Source organism: Mirounga leonina, unplaced genomic scaffold (genome assembly GCF_011800145.1).
Source record: "Mirounga leonina isolate KUSES-001 unplaced genomic scaffold, KU_Mleo_1.0 Mir_174, whole genome shotgun sequence".
Classification (NCBI taxonomy): Eukaryota; Metazoa; Chordata; class Mammalia; order Carnivora; family Phocidae; genus Mirounga; species Mirounga leonina.
This window is the reverse complement of record NW_023270451.1, coordinates 58,578,813-58,600,251: the sequence shown is the minus strand read 5'-3', so window position 1 is coordinate 58,600,251 and position 21,439 is coordinate 58,578,813. Positions and strand designations below refer to the sequence as shown.

Sequence of the window (21,439 nt, the reverse complement as noted above, 5' to 3'; positions counted from 1 at the left end):
TTTAAAAATCATAAACAATGTGTTTACTTGGCCATATAGTTGAGGAATGAAAATAGGTCATAAGGTCATGGTTCCAATTTTATAAGATTATCAGAGGAAGGGCATATCACAAAAGTAGTCCTTCAACTTTTAATTTTTAGAGGAATGTTCTAATTTGAAATGAGAGGGAAAGGAAGACAATAAACTATATCATTTCTTACGAATCATACAGTCAAAGATGATTAAGCTATAATAGTAAAACCTCTTCATGCTCTCTCTGTAACATTTACCTGCTAAACAGTTTTGCACAAATATTAAGAACTCCAAAATAATATATTGAAATGTTTTACTTTTCCTAAGACCTTTCCAGTTATGTTATATCATATAGTTAATAATGTCTAGATGCATAGAAAACAAGCAGTAACTGTTTGTTGGATCTGTTGAAATGTCAGTAATTTAAAAAATGAATCAGCTTAAAATTTCTGTTACTGACTCCTTTCTTAATCTGGCTCTGTCTTCTGTTTTATTTAATCTTCAAAATGAATAGAATAGGAAATAGGCTATCCAAATGAAATATGTCTAGCATGAATAGAATTATTATTCATATGTCATTCAAATAATAATGATCTAATGCCTGATATATAGAAATAACTATACTTGACTTTAGAAGGTTTTTTTTCCCTAATTTAGTTTAATTTCTCTGACAGCTAGGCAACAGGTGTCTATTTTGTTTCCCAGTGGACACTTGGTAATGTCTGGAAACATTTTTGATTGTCACACCTGGGAGATTCTGCTGGCTTAGAGTACACTACTGGCATAATGGGTGGAGGCCAGGGATATTGCTAAACATCCACAGTACATAGGACAGCCTCTCAAAACAAAGAAGTATCAATCCCAAAATATCATAGTGCCCAGGTTGAGAAACTAGTGTGAGAAAAGTCAAGACTTACAGAGTGGATAATCAGTATGTAACAAAGAGATTTTTTAAAGATCTGGAAAGACTACCTGCAAATTTTTAGCAAATCAATTCACAGGAACTTTTATTCTGTCATATATGTTATAATCCCTAGTTAGGTATAACTTTTGGATTTGGCTATACTTTGGAATTGGGGACTCTAAAACATCTAGCTGAAGTAAGCCTCGATAGGTGCTATAATTTTAATTTTTACCTTGAGAAGTGGCTTATGATAAGATTTGCCATCCTGGGTTCAGTGGGAAATTGTTTTTTGCTGGTGCTCTTCTTTTTTTTTTTTTTATTGCTTCTGCACTGTATTATAGAAAGTAAAACCTTTACCCTTCCAATTACTTATTATCTTGTAAACACATTTCTAATTTATTGCTTCTGATTTATTGTTAAACTCATCAATTAGTTCATAATTCCAGTTACTTTTTTTCTAGAAATTCTGTTTGATTCTTTTTAAAACCAGCAGTATCACTTTTTTTTTTAAAGATTTATTTGAGAGAGCAAGGGGGTGCATGTGTGCGCAAGGAGGGGCAGAGGGAGAAGGGAGAGAGAATCCCAAGCAGACTCCAAGCTGGGCATGGTGCTGCTCACAGGGCTTGATCCCAGGACTCTCGAGATCTTGACCTGAGCCAAAACCAAGAGTAGGACACTCAACCAACTATGCCACCCAGGTGCCCCTAGCGGTGTCACTTTTTATAGCCCTTTGTTCCCTGAAAACATTTTCAAGCTCTAAATTAGAACTTCTTTAATATGGCAAACATGCAGTTGACCCTTGAACAATGCAGGGGTGTAAGGTGAACCCCCTGTAAGGTGAAAATCTGCATATAACTTTTGATTCCCCCAAAACTTAACTACTAATAGCCCTCCGTTGAGCAGAAACCTTACCAATAACAAACAGTTAATTAACACATATTTTGTATGTTATATGTATTATATACTGTGTTCTTACAATGAAGTAAGCTAGAAAAAAAAATGTTAAGAAAATCATAAGAGAGGATATAGTACTGTACTGTATTTTTTTAAAGGCTTTATTTATTGAGAGAAAGAGAATATGTATGGGGGAGGGGCACAGAGAGAGGGAGGGAAAGAATCTCCAGCAGACTCCACACCGAACGTGTGGCCTGATATGGGGCTCAGTCCCACAACCCTGAGATCATAACCTAAGCTGAAATCCAGAGTTGGATGCTTAACCGACTGAGCCACCCAGGTGCCCCTGTACTGTACTGTATTTATTGAAAAAAAATCTGTATAAGTGGACCTGTACAGTTCAAACCCATGTTGTTCAAGGGTCAACTGTAGTCTAGAAGTAACAGTTACAATATTTGAAATCTTGGTGGGTTTGTTTCTGTTAGCAGTAGCCTCTCATGCTTCTAACTCATGACTAGGTACTAGTCATTAGATTTTAAAACTTGTCAGAATAATATGAGGCCATCAGGTAGGAATTTATGTTTCTAAAATACGCCTTGGGCACCATCACTCCAGGACTTATGTAACCTAACTAAGTTCAGGGGTTGAAGTTCCCCTGGATCATTTGGTGATGTATACCAAGAAAGCTAGTTTGTTTCTGGTTCATACTTACCCTGAAGGTGTAGTCCTTAGAGTCCCAGCTTAATGTATGTTGAGTATGGTTTAGTAAACTTTCTACTTTGTATAGGCCCAGAACTTTGAATTTTGTTCCTCTTTGTGTTCACTGCCTCCAAAACCACAGCTTATTTTCCCATTGGGTTCTTCTGGACTGGCAAATGCCCTGAAGGCAAAAGCAACCACAAATGCTATGTTTATTTACCTCTTTGGGGTTTTGCCATCTAGATTTTGGTTTAGTGGTTCTTCAATATTTTATTAGTCCTTCAGTTTTTAAGAAATTAAAACAAAATTTCATTTAGCTGTTTTAGATACCTTCACAATTTTGATACAAATTAGCTTGCCATTAATGGAAGTAGAAACCTGCATCTTCTAAATGTTTTTTACTTATAGATCTTTTGTTAGCTCTTTAATTCCTTGTATTCCATGCAGACTTCTTTCTTGTTGAAAATAGCACTAATTTAATATTTAATGATGAACTTTCTGTATTACTACCTATAGACCTACCTTGGGGTTTTTTTTAATTATCTTTTCTTAATTTTTAAAATTATTTTTATTTTTCCTCCTGTGGGACAAATGGTAAAAATAAACTGACAACTTGAAAGCCATTTTTAAGTTGACACAAATCACATCTTATGTTTCTCTTGGACTTTGCCATTGACAATTCTTAGCACAGTGTACTGTGTCTAGCAAATTTAATACTGGTTTGGGTTTGTTTCTGGGGTTAGTTCTTTAGCTTGTTTTTAAATGAAACTGTGGGGCGCCTGGGTGGCTCAGTTGGTTAAGCGACTGCCTTCGGCTCAGGTCATGATCCTGGAGTCCCGGGATCGAGTCCCACATCGGGCTCCCTGCTCGGCAGGGAGTCTCCTTCTCCCTCTGACCCTCCTCCCTCTCATGCTCTCTGTCTCTCATTCTCTCTGTCTCAAATAAATAAATAAAATCTTTAAAAAAAAAATAAAAATAAATGAAACTGTGTACCAGCCAGTGTGTTGATTGCTCTTAAATAAATTCTCTAATATAATCCTTAGACCCCCGTGGTAGATAATATGTTTTTTACAGAATGGAAAAGTGGCTCTCAAGTATTTAAAAACTTGAATGTAGCACAGGTTTGATAAAGGAATTTACAACAGTTTAATCCAAACAGGATCCACCACTGGAATGTATGTTTCCCTTCTTGTCCATATTTAGGATTTTTCAACACAACCAGTTTAAACAACATGGTCTTTTCTAATTGTTGCAAGACACATGTTTGTGTTAACCTGCCTTATATCTTGGGATTTTTTTTTCTCTTTTTCCTAAATTATTGTAGATAGTTGAATGTTTTGATTTTAAAAGTCCACAGATGTCAAAGGAAGGTATGTGAACACAAAAATATTATCACTTTAATGTAGCTTAGTCACATTTAGCCCTGAAAACAAGGTGGCCTGTAATCAAATTACTTGCAACTTGGCAGTTGTGCCATAGTATGGACTTACCAACCGTTATTTTTCTTTTCATATTGATAATATAGTAACCAATGACATTATAAATTATTAAAGTTTAAAAAGTCTGTATTGGATAATTGGATATATGATAAAATTTGAAAACTTCAATCTAGTCTTAAATTTGGAGTTGACATTTTTATTGTTAAAGTAATAAGCTTTCAGAAAGTATATATAATTAGAATTTCTGTAGTTTTTTTTAAGATTTTATTTATTTGTTGGAGAGAGAAAGCCAAAGACAGAGCACGAGCAGAGGGGGAGGGGCAGAGGGAGAGGGAGAAGCAGACTCCCCTGCTAAGCAGGGAGCCCAATGCCAGCTTGATCCCGGGACTCTGGGATCATGACCTGAGCCAAAGGCAGACGCTTAACTGACTGAGCTACCCAGGCACCCCTATAATTTCTGATTTTAGGAATTGTGTGGGTTCTTTTCTCCAGGTTTTCTGAAACATTTTCTTTCTTTTTTTTTTTTTGAAACACTTTCTTATATCAAAAAAAGATACATATATTTTTACATTTAGAAGGCAATTTTCCTGGCAGAGAAGTTTATTATATTCACATTGCTCAGACATGAGATAAAGGTTTTGTAAAATGATGTGGCATTTTAATTTCAATAGATGTTTTTATTACCATTGATAAGACAGCACACATTAACTGATATCCAAGGTTTTGACGTAATCATTGTGTGATTGTTAACTTGTTCAATGTTACTGCCTGTTCTAATAGACAGAAAATACTCTGGGAAAAATGTTACTTTCTTTCTCAGAATATAAATTTACTTGTAAATGTCACTGGAGCATTTGGTAGATTGAGGTGTAATTTTGGATTACAAGATTAACTTGTTTTTCTAGTCATAAGTAAATACGTGGCATATCTTTGCTCTGAAAACATAGGCTGAAGTCACAATAATATTTTCAGAAAGAATTTAAAAATAGCTTACTTAGAAAACAGTACTAGAAACTGTTATTTTGTGGGTTTTTTTCTTCCTGTATGTCTTTATAAATTGCCTATCCAGACCCTTTGCTCATCTTTTTATTTACCTGTGTTTTCTTTATTGGCATATAGGAGCTGATTTTATCTTTGTTAGCAGTTTTACGTGTATGCAAACAGTGACCAATACCTTAGTGTTACCTTGCATACTTAGGGCATGGCATTAATATTGCTATTCATAAACCTGGAAATCTACTTGGTCCTTTTGAAAGCACGGAATGGAGAGGATAGAGGTGAGAAAAGCTAGTTGATGAAAGCCCTTGACACTAATCTCTGAAAACACATGCACAGAAACGAAGACTTTAAAACAAATAAAAAAATAACTTACAAATTCTGACTTGACTTTATTTTATTGGTGTCTAGCACCAGTGGTAAGTTGTGTTGGCTATTAAAGCTTCCACTTGGAAGAGACCCATACCATTTCTTCTAGTTAATTGTGGTCATATCTAGCTTCAAAGGAGTGAGGAAGTATAATCTTACTGTGTTACAGGAAAATCAGCAATATTGGGTGGACAGCCCTGATGATTTACCATGTCACCTTAAATATCTTTTCTTGAGGGCCAGAGTAATTTTCTTTTAACTGTATGCTTAACACAATAATTAATTTTGAATTTTGAACATAAATTTGTAGCAAGAAAAATTGGCATTTATCTCAGACTTTTCATTTACTTTTATATATAATTTTTCCCGGGGCGCCTGGGTGGCTCAGTTGGTTAAGCGTCTGCCTTCAGCTCAGGTCATGATCTCAGGGTCTTGGAGTCAGAATGGAGCCCCATGTCAGGCTCTTTGCTCAGCAGGGAGTCTGCTTCTCCCTCTCCCTCTGTGTTTGTACTCTCTCCCTGTATCTCTGCTTCTCCCTCTCCGCTTGCTCTCTCTTTCTCTCTCGCTCTCTCTCAAATAAAATCTTTAAAAAAAAATTTTGTCCCTAATTTGCTCTTTATATCCATCTCTTAAATTCATTGCAGTTTTGATATTTATAATCCTACCTTAAGTGCTACTTTAATAGCCTCCTAATTGATAGTTTTGACTGCACTCTGTATGTAATTGAGTCAGTCTTGTGTGTTGTTACCTGTAGAACACACTTCCTTTTGTCTTTTAGGTGAAAGCCAAACCTCTCTGTAATTTGATCCCACCTTAATGACTTCTCACGACTTCCTAAAGTCTAACTTCATTTTATTTCCACATTGTTCCTTAGATACATGGTCATTCCTGCCTCTGTGTTTTTGCTTTTGTTATTCTTCAGTTTGGAATATCTTCTTCCCTCACTGTGCATTCAAATTGTGTCTTCAAGTGCCAGGTTAATAGTCTATGATGCTTTCCTTTGTTATTAAGGCCACAAGAGCACTTTTGTTCATAAGCTACGATTTTGGATGGGTGATTATCTTGCTCAGCTCCTATGTTGTCCTTTCATTGTTTTCTTGTATGAAAGTCTTGATTTCTCTGTAAGCCACTTGACTATCCTGGCGCTACATATTTTTCGATTCCTTCACAGTTCTTTCATTTGATATTTATCAAGTTTTTATTGACTTTAATAGATTTGACATAGAATGATCATTTGTCTATTTTATTTGCAAAACTTAACTGAAACATATTATTTATGAAGTAATTAATATGTAAGTCCATTTATACCACAGAAAACATGAAACATGACTTAGAAGCTAAAGATCTGGGTCCAAATACTATCTCACCTACTTGCCCAAGCTAATGTAGCCATTAAGTCTTTTTGAAATATTTAAGGCTCAGTTTCTTCAGTGATTGATAGATGTGATACCTAACTAGCTAGCAGGGTAGCTGTGAGAATTAAAACAAGATAATGAATATGAAAGTACTTAACATGCTGCCATTTCATAATACATGCTTACTAAATGTCACATTACTTAAATTGATAATATTTCCTGTGCTGTATTATAAGAGCACAATTTCTGAAATGCACATTTCTTACTGATTTATAAAATTAAACTGATAAGAATACTATTTTTCTTTAAACATTTTTATCATGTTAATAAAATGTACATAAGTGTGTAAGTCTTTTGAACTTAAAAAATGGTTAGTTAAATATTTCAGTATGACATATACCTGGATTATTATTGTGGTAGATCAGGAGTAAATGAGAGTTGGGGATGTGAAAAAAATGGATGTGAACTACTCTTTCCAGTAGCTTAACAAGAAAGAAAAGATAGAGGATATTAGCTAAATGTTTTGGAAAGTTAGATACACTGTGACTTCAGCAGTTAGTCTTTAAGCTCTGTTCTAACTGCTGAAAGAATGATTTTTTAAGTCAAGCTGTAGTTTGTCTAACACTCCTCAAAAAGATTACCCAATTAGTGAATGTAATTGTTTCAAATGCTTTGTAATTAGAAATTATAATACATCCTCTTCTGAAGTCTCTCTTTGAACTTTGGTATTGATTAGGTTTAGGTCACCATACACATTTTCACACAAAAAAATTAATTTGAAATAAAAACCAACCATATTTCATGTATTCTGACACATCTTTTTAACATATTTACATCTCTGAAATTGGTGTGCCTCCTAAAATTGATGGCGTCATAGATCAAATGAAATACAGATCTGTTACTTACCTATTTTAATTGTTTTGTCTTGGCTTATGTTTTTTGTATTCAGAGTTGTCCAATGGTACTAGAAGTCCTGGAAGAAGTGAACAGTGTAAAAATAACATTTTAAGCTTTCTCTCATGATTTCATAGCTTTCAAAAATGAAAGGCTTTTTTTTTTCTTACTTAAATATACTCTGTGGGGCTCCTGGGTGGCTCAGTCAGTTAAGCATCTGCTTTCAGCTCGGGTCATGATCTCAGGGTCCTGGGATTGAGCCCCGTATGGGGCTCCTTGCTCAGTAGGAAGCCTGCTTCTCCCTCTGCCTGCCACTCCCCCTGCTTATGCTCACGCTCTCTTGCTCTCTCTCTAACAAATAAATAAATAAAATCTTTAAAAAAAAAATACTCTGTTTCAGTGGTTCCCACCAAAATAGGTTACTTTCTACATATTAATGGTCTGTGCTAAGAAGGATGGATTTCGGATGTAATGAAGCATAAGATTAAAAGAATTGATTTATTTCTCCATTATGCTTATCTTGTATACATATAGATGGTATTTTAGTCAATAAGAAGCATACTGCTACAGTTATATTTCCTTCTGAAAATTTTCCCTACATTTCAGCATTATGGCAACAACTTCATGAATACCCTATACACAGAAGTGAATCCATTTTTGTTGGAAAAGTTTAATATCTCCTGTTAATATGTCTTTGTAGAACTGTGCACTAATTAGGACCTTTACTGAGTCAAGAATTTATTGCATCTTGTCAAGATACTAATTTTTAATATCCATTGGCCCTTACTAAAGCCAATTAGACTTATTAAAAATCAAGAAAAACATAAAACTTTGCATATCAAAGCTGTAACTCATATAGTCTGAAAAAAGCATGTTTTGCCTAATTGATTCTAATTTTGCTTTAAATATGTTTAAAATAATACGCTATAATGATTAAAGGCCCCTGTGCATCCTTCCCAGTCATAATCATTTCACTTCTTTCTTCCCCAGAGGTAACAAGTCTTGTAATTTGTATGTATTTTTCCTGCCCAGGTTGGATTGATTATCATCCACATGTACTTACATATAGTAATCCATCCATATATCTTTAAAAATTATATCATTTGGTACATTTTTTTTCCATTTTCTCATTGAGATCCGATTTACAACGTGAAATACACAGATCTTAAGTGTACAGTTTGGAGAATGACAAATAAATACACCCATGTAGTTCACATCCCTTTCAAAATACAGAATATTTTTCCATTACCCTAGAAGTTCTCATAGGTCCCTTCCAAGACAATCCTCTGAACCCTAGAGGCAACAACTATTATTTTTTTTCTACCCTGATTAGTGTTTTATTTAGTGCATCATACATTATATACTCTTAGTATCTGAACTCTTCACTCAGCATAATATTTTTGAGATATATCCATGTTTTATGTATCAGTAGTTCATTTCTTTTTATTGCTGATAAATAGTCCAGTGTTTGAATATATCACAGTTTTTTTAATCTCTTGTTTTCTTTTTTTGATTTCTGTTTTACACTGTGGTCAGAGAACATCACTCTACATGATTTCAGATCTTTACAGTTTGTTGAGATTTTCTTTATGGCCCAGAATGTGGTTAGTTTTTGCAGATGTTCCGTGTTCACTTCCACTAATAACTTGGCAATAGTTGGGTTTCATGGTCCATGTATATTAATTAGACCACATTTATTTGTTCTGTTATTCAGACCTTCTCAATGACTACTGATTTTTTTGCTTGCTTATTCTATCAGTTACTGTGATTTCTATTTTGATCAACTTTTGCAACTTTTAAGGTCACCATATTCCTGATGCATTAACCTTTTATGAAATATGTTCCTCTACATGTTTAGTAATGCTTCTTTATTATAATATACTTCGTTTAATATTAGTATGACTGTACCAGCTTTCTTTAGTATATTTTTCTGTCCTTTTGCTTTCACCCTTTCTATGTGCTTTTATTTAAAGTAAGCAACAGATAGTTCTTTTTTAAATTCAGATTAACAATAGTTTTCTTTTAATTGGAATATTTAGTTCACTGGCGTTTAGGGTACGTGCTGATTTATCTGTTTCATAGTGCTCTTTTTCCCCGAGATTACTTCTGGATTAATTTTTTTCTTATTCAGTTTCCTATCTTGCTAGTTACTCATTCTTCTCTTATTCTTTGAGTGGCTACTCTAAAGATTGTAGCATGTACTTACAAGAGTCCATTATATACTAATACTTTTACCAATTCCTGGACAATGTTAGGAATCTTAGAATATTTTAACTCCATTTGCTCATCCCACTCCTGCCTTTGCGGTGGTGGTATCATATATTTTAAATCTCTATGTATTTTAAACCTCACAGCACATAATTGTCATTTTATTATTGTTATCAATTATGTTGTTATTTTGAACTCTTATTTAGATTTAATCATATATTCATTCCCTCCGGTATTCTTCATTCCATTCTATATTTTCATGTTTCAATCGGGGATCATTTGTTTTCTGAAAACCTTTCTTTAGTGTATTTGCTGGTGACAAAGTCTGTTTTTGTTTGAAAACCTTTTTATTGGGACACCTGGGTGGCTCAGTCGGTTAAGTGTCTGCCTTCAGCTCAGGTCATGATCCCAGGGTCCTGGGATCGAGTCCCGTATCGGGCTCCCCGCTCCGCAGGGAGCCTGCTTCTCCCTCTGCCTCTCTCTCTCTCTCTCTCATGAATAAATAAATAAAATCTTTAAAAAAAAAAGAAAACCTTTTTATTAAAACTTTAATTATGAAAGTCATTTTAATTGAGCATAGACTATAGGTTAGACGTTATTTCCATTTGGTATTTTAAAGCTATCATTTTGCTGTCTCCTGGCTTCTTTGTTTCTATTGAAAAGCTAGCTGTTAGTCTTATTGTTGAAGGTATTCTATTTTATCCTCTGGTGGTTTTTATGATTTTCTGCTTGTTTCTTGTGTTGGGCAACTTTGCTATAATATTCCTAGGTATATCTTTCTTTGAATTTGTTCAGCTTGGGGTTTATAGAACTTTTTAAATCTGTTGTTTGATACATATTGTGAGTCAGAAGTTTTTCAGCCAATATGTCTTCAAATACTGCTTTTACCTCATTCTCTCTCTCTCCAACTGAGATTTAGACCATTATACTCATATCACATAGGTCTCTTAACAATCTTTTATTTTCCATCCTTTTTCTGCTCCATATTTCACCCTGGGTATTTTCTCCTGGCCTCCTCCTAACCTCCAGGTTACTAATCTGCTGCTGCTACAGTTAATCTGCTATTAAACTCATCTATTAACTTCTTAATTTCAGTAATCCTATTTTTCAGTTCTAGAATTTATGCTTACCTCTTTTTTCCCCTAAAATTAAAGGTCTCTAATTAAATTTTTTCTTTGTCTTCTGTTTTCTGGAGCATATTAATCACACTGATTTTAAAGTATGTTTCTATAGGTCTTTTTTTATTGTCTCTCTCTCTTTTCTTTGGTCACTTGTTTTGTGTCATAGAATGCCTAGTGATTTTTGATTGAATGCTAGGTATTATGTATAAACATTTGTGTAGATCTGTTTGCTTCCAGAAAATATTTTCTTCTGACTGGGAGTTAGAACCTTGGTCTAATCAGTGATTATGATGGTTCAGGTTGAGTTTCAGTATTAATCTCTTTCCCTTATAGCCCTTTAGTGATCTCAATTCAAACTTGGGATTTTACCTGAGCCACTCATCCTTCAACAGTCATGAATGATAAATTTTGTCTCCTCAGTTTTATGGGAATGCTAAAAGCTCTTCTTACTTTTTCAGCCTCTTAGCATCTGTTTTATGGTCTTCCTCTCTCCTCCCCACACGTATTTTGTGTATCTTAGGTATCTGCATATGCCTTGAAGATAAAAGCCCAGCAGAAGATCACTTCTCTGCAGGGTTCCTTTTATTTTCTGCTATTCCCTTTTTTCCAGACTCTTAATCCTTGAAGTTCTTGGTTGGTATCCTTGAACCCCAATTTTTGTGTCTTTATCCCCATAAGAAGGCCTAGAGGTACTGTTTCCTGAGTATGCTACCGAGGAATGGTGAATGTCTCGAGAGAAAGTGACAGAGGATTTAGTACTCAGTTCAACAAATGCCTCTTTTCTCCCCAAGATACTGGTTTCTCATGTTCTGGCTGCCTTGGTTTTCTATCAGGCCTTCAAACATATTTTGTGTTTTGTCAGCTTTTACAGCCTTTGTTAGTGGGAGGGTTAATATAATACAGCTGCTCTGATAGCTGGAAATGGATATCCAATTCATAGCATTTTATCATTGTCTCCTTTTTCATAGTTATTTCATTAATCCCCCAGCTAAAAGCTGATTGCTTAAAGCAGAGCAAAAACAGTAGATAATACTGAACTATACGGTAAAAATGTGACATGCAGACAAACCAACCATTTTGCCCTTGATACAGAGAAGTAATAAATACATCATTATGAAGGTACATTTTTTTCCCATCAGATTGAGAGTTTTGCTTCTACTTTTCCTTGTATGCCCCCTAGTGGAAGTTTTATTGAAATGAAATAATTACAAAGAGATGAATAAAAGGCTCTGTATCATCCAGGAAAAAAAAAATTAATTATGGTAATAATAATATGTGTACATTTAATTTTTTTTTTTTACCAACTCTTGACCATTAACAATTTTTGAGGAACTTTGGTAGATTAAGGAAAAAACAATATCACTAGTATATTCAACTGGGTTTAGTTAAACAATATATGCTAACCACTAGGAGATACAAGGTAACAAATTCATTCCCTGCCTCAAGAATTTGACAATACAGAAGAGATTACAGGACTACAGACATTTACAATATAGTAAGACTACAGGTAATAGAGGGTTTCTCTAGGAATAGAAATTAGGACAGAGTTTAACAGAGATGAAGATGTCAAGTGTGAAAGATTCCTATAGTTTTTATCTTTAGAATTGAGACATGAAGAATGAATAGCAGTCAAATGAAGATGATAGAAAAGAATATTCAATGTAGAGGGAGGTGCTTCTGCAGGCAGAGAAGGATAAGAGAGACACATTTTATTCAGGCGATTGTAAGTTACATAACTTACAACTGAGTAGAAAATGAGTCAGAATTTAGCAGTGGCTAGACGATAATCTGTGTAATCCATGCTAGAAAATATGAATTTCATCCTGAAAGCTATTGAATAATTTTAAGAAAAAGAAATGTTTTAGTATTTTATAAAGGTTATTCTGACAGTAGGTTGAGGATCAGTTGGAGCCAAGAGGTCCAGTTAAAACACTGTTGCTTTTGCCAGAGCCATGGACTATATATTCAGAATTGAAAATAGCAAGTAATTTTGCCTGAATTTGAAAAACGTTAGTTCCACTATACCTCAATAGTTATCAAAATGTATTTTTACTTAAAATTCTAATCACAAAATGTTCCTGTTAAAATTTCTTAAAAAGTAATTCAGAAAGTGAAAAGTCTTTTTTTCCTACTCTGTAATAGGTTGTTATATATTCTTAAAGAATTTCTTCCATGTGTTAGCATTTTTCTTTTGTTTTCCTTTGTTTTTAAATGGGATTATTTGCTGTATACTGCATTGCAATTGTTTTTCCAGCTGATCTGTATTTCGCAGACACTGTACTGCCCGTATGATCACTATAGTTCTCTCTTTATAATGGCTGCATAATACTCCACTGTATGGATGTGTTATCATTGCTTAACCTAATATTTTACTGAAAAACAGTTGGATTGTTTTCAGTTTTTTAGTATTACAAAAAATGCTACAGTGAACATCTTTGGAAACGGGTAGGGTTTCCGTGGAACATATTCCTAAAGTATAGTTGCTGACTCAAAGATATATTTATTTTTAGAATTGTGATAAGTGGTGCCAAATTGTCTTCTGAAAAATTTGGTTACTTTATACTACCTCCAACAGTATTTGAGAGGACCTACACCATGATATCACTGGATGTTTTTGGATGTTCTAAATTGTCCAATCTGATGTGTAAAAATGATACTTCATTTTAGTTTGCATGCTTTTCAGTAATACCTAGCTGATTAGTCTTCCACATTTTTGTGAGTTGTGTATATTTCTTTGTCTACTAATTGCCTGTGACCTTTGCCGTTTTTTCTGTTTGGTGGTCCACATGTTTCTTACTGATTTATAAGATCTTTTTGTATAGTGGATCTTTTATTTTAGCTTTTTATTGTTATATGTGTTGAAAACAAATGTTTTCATTTGTGCTGTTTTTTGTTTTAAATTTTATGTTGTGATTTCTGTCTTTTGAGAAAAATTGTCAGAAAGCTAACTTCCAAAAAAAAGTCCTAGGCTCAGAGAGTTGAACAAGCTACTACTTTTAAATGTCTAAGGAATAGATTACACTAATACAATTTAAATAGTTCCAGAGTATAAAAAAAAAGAGAGAAGCCTTTCAGTTCTTTTTTATAAAGCAAATATAACTGATTCTGAAATCCAGTTTTAAAAAAATTATCTACTCCAACAAACTTTATAAATCAATTATAAATATAAATAGAAAAATCCCAGATCTTTAATGAAGTATCAGGAAAATAAATATAATCAGCAGATTAAATAAATAACATGCAGTGATCATATGGGATTCATGTCAACTACAAAAAAATGGTTCAATATTAGGGAAATATATTTTATAAATAGGTCAAGGGATTTTTTAAAGGGAGGTTACCATCATAATAGATGGCCAGAATGGTGTTTTTATAAAAGTTTAAATCACATTCCAGTTTTCATAATCTTAGTACAATTCGATTAGATGAATATTTCCTTAATTTCATAAACATATAACTGAAACCAAAACAAGTCATATGCTTTACAGAGAAACACGAGGGGCATTTGCACTGGTGCCAGGAAGATGACAAGGATGCTTATCATAAGCTCTCTTTTTGTCTTAACATTGTTTTAGGAATTGTAGAGTAATTCAGTTATGCAGAAGAAGAAAACAGGAGATACAAATAATAAAAATAGCTAATAATGATAGATAATTTATTTCAATGCCAGGTACTGTTCTGGTTATTGAACATTATTATGTCATTACCAGAGATATGATAATACCACGAATAGGTGCCACAAATGCCCTTATAAAGTTGTAGAAACTGAGGCAGGAAGAGCGTAAGAAACTTCCTAAGGTTACACAGACAATAAATGCTGAACACTAGATTTGAACTTAGGCAGAATGACTATACTTACAAGTATACAACTTCTACTTTAAACCAAGAGTTTGCAAACCTTTAAAGTTTGACTGGAGCAGGGCCATGCTCATTCACTTATGCATTGTCTGTGGCTATTTTCATGCTAGAACCGTGGACTTGAGTGGCTGTGACACAGCCTTGTATACTCTAAAAACCTAAAATATTTACTCTCTTGCCCATTACAGAAAAAGTTTGCCAAATCTTGTTTTAAACCACTAACCTATGTTACCTTTGATCAAACTATTAGGCCTTTTTTTATTAGGAAAGAGGAGATAAAATTCTAATATTTTAGATTATATGACTATATGCTTGGTAAACCCCAAGATAATCAACCCAAAAACTATTAGAAGTAGTAATCATAAAATGATGTAGTTTTTTTTTTAAATACTAATAGGAAAAATAAAGTTGGTTCCCAACTTATAAATAATAACCGGCTTGGGAATACAATGAGATAATAGATCCCAGTGTCAAGAGCAAAAAACATAAATATCTAAAAGTGCGTGTACAAGAAATGTGAAAAATCCAAATGAAGAAAAGTTTAAAACTACACTGAGTGAAACAAAAGGAGATTGAATTAAATAGATGTGTCATGTTCTTGGCTGAGATGACTCAGCATTAAAAAAAGACATTTCGTTTTTTATCTAAATTAGTCTGTAAAATTAAACATCTCATTCAGAGTGCCAAGGGCATTGTTTTAAGTTTTTTTTTTAAAGATTTTATTTATTTATTTGGCAGCGAGAGAGGGAACACAAGCAGGGGGAGTGGGAGAGGGAGAAGCAGGCTTCCTGCCAAGCAGGGAGCCCAATGTGGGGCTCGATCCCAGAACCCTGGGATCATGGCCTGAGCTGAAGGCAGACGCTTAATGAATGAGCCACCCAGGCGCCCCGGGATTGTTTTAACTTTATGAAATGATTTTACAAATTCTGAGAGAAAAACATGACCAAAGAAAAGACCAAGAATTGTCTGAAAAATAGGTTTATGACTTGAAGATGTTAAAGTGAACAAATTCTAAAGTCTTGCCCCTCCACAACAAATTTTGGATATCCATAAAGTTTTAGTAAAGTTCTTTTTGAAACAGGAAAGGGAATAATCTCTGGAATGGAAAAGAAATAACTTCCTAAAGAAGGAAACAGATGGGAACCCTCTCTGGCAATCCCTAAGAACTACAGTACTGATAGGCTAGGCCAGGGTTGCTGGCTTGAATCTTCCATGCTTGAGAAGCCTGTTCAGGCCAGAAGATGGTGCACAATCACAAATCATCAAAATCTGGAGAATGTAAGCATCATAAAATGGACAACAAATGAATAACTTAGACTAGAGAAAGTGGGAAAAAAATTTAAAAAGGGCTTTATTCTTCTGAACAATAAAAGAAGAAATTGCCTCCACTAAATAACACAGACATTATCAAACAAATACAGTGAATTATGAAAAAAACTTGTTGAATATTAAAACTAAGTATATGTGAATAACAGCAGATGGGATTCAGCTGAGTTGCTGATTAGAACTGGAAGATAAATGTAAGGAAATCCCCTAGAATACGACTAGGGTTCTAAGGAAAGGGTTACAAAGGAAAAGATATGAGACAGAGAACCTCATCAAAGTTCTAACATCTATCTAATAAGAGTTCCAGAAGGAGAAAATGAAAGAGACTATATTTGAAGTAATAGTAGCCAGAATGGAATGTTCTCAAACTGAAAACACAAAGCCTTAGGATTGAAAGATCTTTGAAAACAAGATTTATACACATACACAAATAGATAAAGATATACAACATATTTTTAATTAAAAATTAAAATATATGGACACATCACAACTTCAGAACATCAAGAATAAAGGCAAAAATCATAAAAGATACCTGTAGAAAAGGCAATTTATCACGACCGTTCCTATCAAGAAATGACCATCTGATCTTAAGTTTCTTAATAACAACTGTATACGGAAGAAGATAAATGATCTGAGGAATAAACTTTGAACCTTAATTCTTTATTTGGCTATCCTGTCGTTCAAGAATGAAAGCAAAATAGACATTTTCATACATATGAAAACTTAGTTATTTCAGAACAGGCACAGTTGACATTTTGAATAAGGTTGTACTGTGTATTGCAGAATATTTAGCATCCTTGGCCCTCGCCCATTAAATGCCAATAGCTCCCTCCAGTCATTTTAGTAAGCTAAAATGCTTCCACATATATCATAGAAAAGTGTTCCTGGCCAAGAACCACTATTCTTCTGACTGTTAAAAATAACATCTAAAGAGTTAGCTGCAAAAAGAAAAATAAAGCCAGAAGAAATAATGGGATGCAAGAAATAATGTTGGACAAAGAAATTAATAAACATTGGTAAATCTAAATAACTACTAGCTCTTTAAAAGAGAAGAGCATTTATAATAAAATGACAAGTTACACTAAATTTCCATGCCAACAGTTTTGGAATTTGGGTGGCTGAGGGGAGAATGAAGCAAAATAAAAGTAAACTCTCTCCAGATGAGACCACAGTTATTAACTTTAGTCTTTGTTAAATGGTAAGATTAAGAGTGTTGGGAAGGTAAGGAGGAATTAAAAGTAAGTACTAAAATAAGGATATTATAAGCTTACAGATCAGAGGTAAGGAGTGGGGGTAAGGGGTAGACAGAATAAATAGAATTTGTATAAGACTGTTGAATCACAGACCTATACCTCTGAAACAAATAATATATTATATGTTAAAAAAAAAAAAAAAGATGATAGTAGGAAGGGAAAAATGAAGGGGTGGGAATCGGAGGGGGAGATAAACCATGAGAGACTGTGGACCCTGAGACACAAACTGAGGGTTCTGGAGGGGAGTGAGGTGGGGTGGCAAGATGGGTTAGCCTGGTGATGGGTATTAAAGAGGGCACGTATTGAATGGAGCACTGAGTGTTATATGCAAACAATGAATCATGGAACACTACATCAAAAACTAGTGATGTAATATATGGTGATTAACATAACAAAATTAAAAATATATATATATAAATAAAAATTTAAAAGAAAAGAATAAATAGAATTTGGTCAGTCTTAATAAGACTGAAAAGGAGACATGGAAGCATGTATTTACCATGGATATATGGTAAATAAAAAGCACAATGTCAGAAATAAGTCTAAGCATATTAACAGAAAAGTAATATAATTGGTAAAACTCAGTGACCAAAATATAGTAACTCTCATATTGGCTGAAACCAAAATCCAATGAGAATGACAAAATAATACATAATGGTTGAAAATAAAATGATCAAAAACTATATCCTTCATTTAGCAAATATTTATATCTGGTAGATCCCAAGACAAAAAAGACCTCTGGGGTAAAAAACAAAACTTTAACAAGATAGTTTTAATATATATGGCTTTAAAATATATAAAATGAAACTGCTAGAATTTTTTAAAAGGATAGAAAATCTGTAATCATATTTGAAGATTTTAATAAATGTCAGACAAAAATAATACATATAGGCAAAAAATAAAGATATAGGAAATAAACACTTAACAAGTATATCTAATTGATATTTATCTAGAATTCTGAGTGTTACATAATTCACACATATGGATTCTTTTCAAATACATTTGGATTGCTTTCAAAATATGGTGATATTTTAGGCCACAAAGGAAGCCTTAATAAATTCCTTTTGAGAAGTGATCTCTTATAGAACACTTTCACTAACCACAGTGTAATGAATTTAGAATTTTATAACCAGAAGCCTCTCCAGTACATAAAATTGGGTACTTAAAATTATACATTGTAATAATTTGTAGATTAAAGAAGAAATCAAAAGAGAAGTGGTAAAACTTAGGCCTGAGCAATTGAAGCCTTGATACCAAAACTTGTGTGATTGAGACAAAGCAATCCTCAGAGGGAATTTAAGAGTCTTAAATTCATTTATTGGCAAGTCAAAGCATTGCATGAACAGCATGATATTATTTGTGTTTAAAAATGCCATTTTTTTCTACATACGTGTATACAATGTAAAATTTATTTATTTATTTATTTTTGGAAAGATAACCAACTCATATGAGTGATTACCTTAGTGCAGTGGGGAGGGGCAGAAGGTGACGGAGAGAGAAACTTAAGCAGGCTCCATGCCTAGCGCGGAGTCCAGCGTGGGGCTCCATCTCATGACCCTGAAATCTTGAGCTGAACCAAAGTCAAAGAGTTGGACACTTAACCAACTGAGCCACCCAACACCCCTGAATTAGATAATTTTTAGAAGTTAATACATCTTGTTAAAGAGTAATGGTATAGAATTAGCCTTATATTAAAAATAAATCACAATATTTAAAGCAGTGTGGAATTAGTGGAAAGCTGTCTATTGCTGATCCCTAGAAATAAAACAAAAGAAAATGTAAGGGAATTCAAGAGCATATGAAATTATCATATATGATTAATATAGCATTTCAAACTAGAGGAAGAAAATAGATCATCATTTTAGTGCTGGGGATTTACATAGCTGTTTGAAGGAATAAAAAATGCTGGGTTTAAACCTCACACAAATTATTTCATATGCCTCAAGATATTTCAATATTAAAAAATATAAAGCCACACAAATAATAAAAAATACTAGATGAAAATGTGGATGAATATATGTTGGATTAGCAAAGGCCCTTATATACATGACACAAGGGTATCTGGGAAATTGCTACCAAGACATCATTCTCTTCCTCTTTTTTCTCAACTCTCAGCTGCTTGCCTTTCTTTGAGCCTCAGACTGCTGAGACCTTAAGGCAGCTGGATGCTGATGAGGTCTCAGGCTCTTTTCCTATCCCTGCAAAATGGTGGGAAGTCATCAGGGGTAAGTCTAGATGGAGAGCAGCTATAATTCCATAAAAGCTTGATATTAGGAGATTTATGGACCTGGGGTGAAGCTGATCCTGCATGAATGTCTTAGGTTTACAGACTCCTAAAGACTTGGAGCTAAACAAGTGAGCTGAGTTGGCTCTGTTGGTGAGGTTGGGAGAATTTGGGAAGATAAGAAAGCAGGGAGAATGCTCCAGGTACTTCTGGAGGGAGCGAATAGCCTGCTTTTAAACTATGGACCTACTGCACAAGAAATTTATTTGATTTTCAAAATCTGTAATGATTTCTGCTATTAAGAATATTCCCAATTGGTAAGGAAGAGATAAAATTCTCACTATTCACAGATGATATGATACTGTATATAAAAAACCCTAAAGACTCTACCAAAAAACTATTAGAACTGATGAACGAATTCAATAAAGTCACAAGATACAAAATCAATACAGAAATCTTTTGTATTCCTATATAGGTTATAATAAGCAGCAGTAAGTGAAATTAAGATAACAGTCCCAGTTACAGTTGCACCAAAAGCAATAGAAAATCTAGGAATAAACTTAACCAAAGAGGTGACTCTAAAAAATATAAAGCACTGATGAAAGAAATTCAAGACAATGCAAAGGTATGGAAAAACATTCCATGCTCATGGATCAAATATTGTTAAAATGTCTATACTACCCAAAGTAATCTACACATTTAATGCAATCCCTATCAAAATACCAACAGCATTTTTCATAGAACTAGAACAGATTATCCTAAAATTTGTATGGAACCACAAAAGACCCTGAATATAAAGACCCTGGTTATAAAAACTGGAAGTATCACAATTCCAGACTTCAAGTTATATTACAAAGTAATAATAATTAAAACAATATGGAACTGGCATAAAAACAGACACAAAGATAAATGGAATAGAAGAGAAAACTCAGAAATAAACCCCCGATTATATGGTCAATTAAACTTTGACAAAGGAGGAGTGAATATCCAGGGGGAAAAGGACAGTCTCTTTAACAGGTGGTGTTGGGAAAACTGGACAGCTACATGCAAAAGAATGAAACTGGACCACTTTCTTTCACCATACACAAAAATAAAATGGATTAAAGACCTAAATGTGAGGCCTGAAACCATAAAAATCCTAGAAGAGAGCCCAGGCAATAATTTCTCTGACATTGGCTATAGCAACATTTATCTAGATTGGTCTCCTGAGGCAAGGGAAATAAAAGCAAAAATAAACTAATGAGATTACATCAAAATAAGTTTCTGCACAGTGAAGGAAATAATCAATGAAACTAAAAGGTACTTAGTGAATGAGATAAAATATGTGCAAATGACACATCCTGTAAAGGGTTAGTATCCAAAATATATAAAGAACTTGTATAACTCAACACCCCAAAAACAAATAATCTAATAAAAAAATTGGCAGAAGATATGAACAGACATTTCTCCAAAGAAGACATCCCCAGATGGCCAGTAGACATGAAAAGATGCTCAACATGACTCATCATCAGGGAAATGCAAATCAAAACGACAGTAACATATCACTTCACACCTGTTAGAATGGTTAAAATAAAAAACCCAAGAAACAACAAATGTTGGCAAGGATATGGAGAAAAAGGAACGTTCCCTTGCACTACTGCTGGGAATGTAAACTGGTGCAGCCACTGTGGAAGACAGTATGGAGGTTCCTCAAAAAATTAAAAATAGGGGGCGCCTGGGTGGTTCAGTCATTAGGCATCTGCCTTCGGCTTGGGTCATGATCCCAGGGTCCTGGGATCGAGCCCCACATCGGGCTCCCTGCTCCGCGGGAAGCCTGCTTCTCCCTCTCCCACTCTTCCTGCTTGTGTTCCCTCTCTCACTGTGTCTCCCTCTGTCAAATAAATAAAA

At 34.0% G+C, this 21,439-nt stretch overlaps 1 protein-coding gene across 1 annotated transcript in view; it reads left to right on the top strand.

Moving 5' to 3' along the window:
- Nucleotides 1–21,439, top strand: part of ASZ1 (ankyrin repeat, SAM and basic leucine zipper domain containing 1) — a 47,475-nt gene that overhangs the window by 5,745 nt on the left and 20,291 nt on the right. The window lies entirely within an intron of this gene.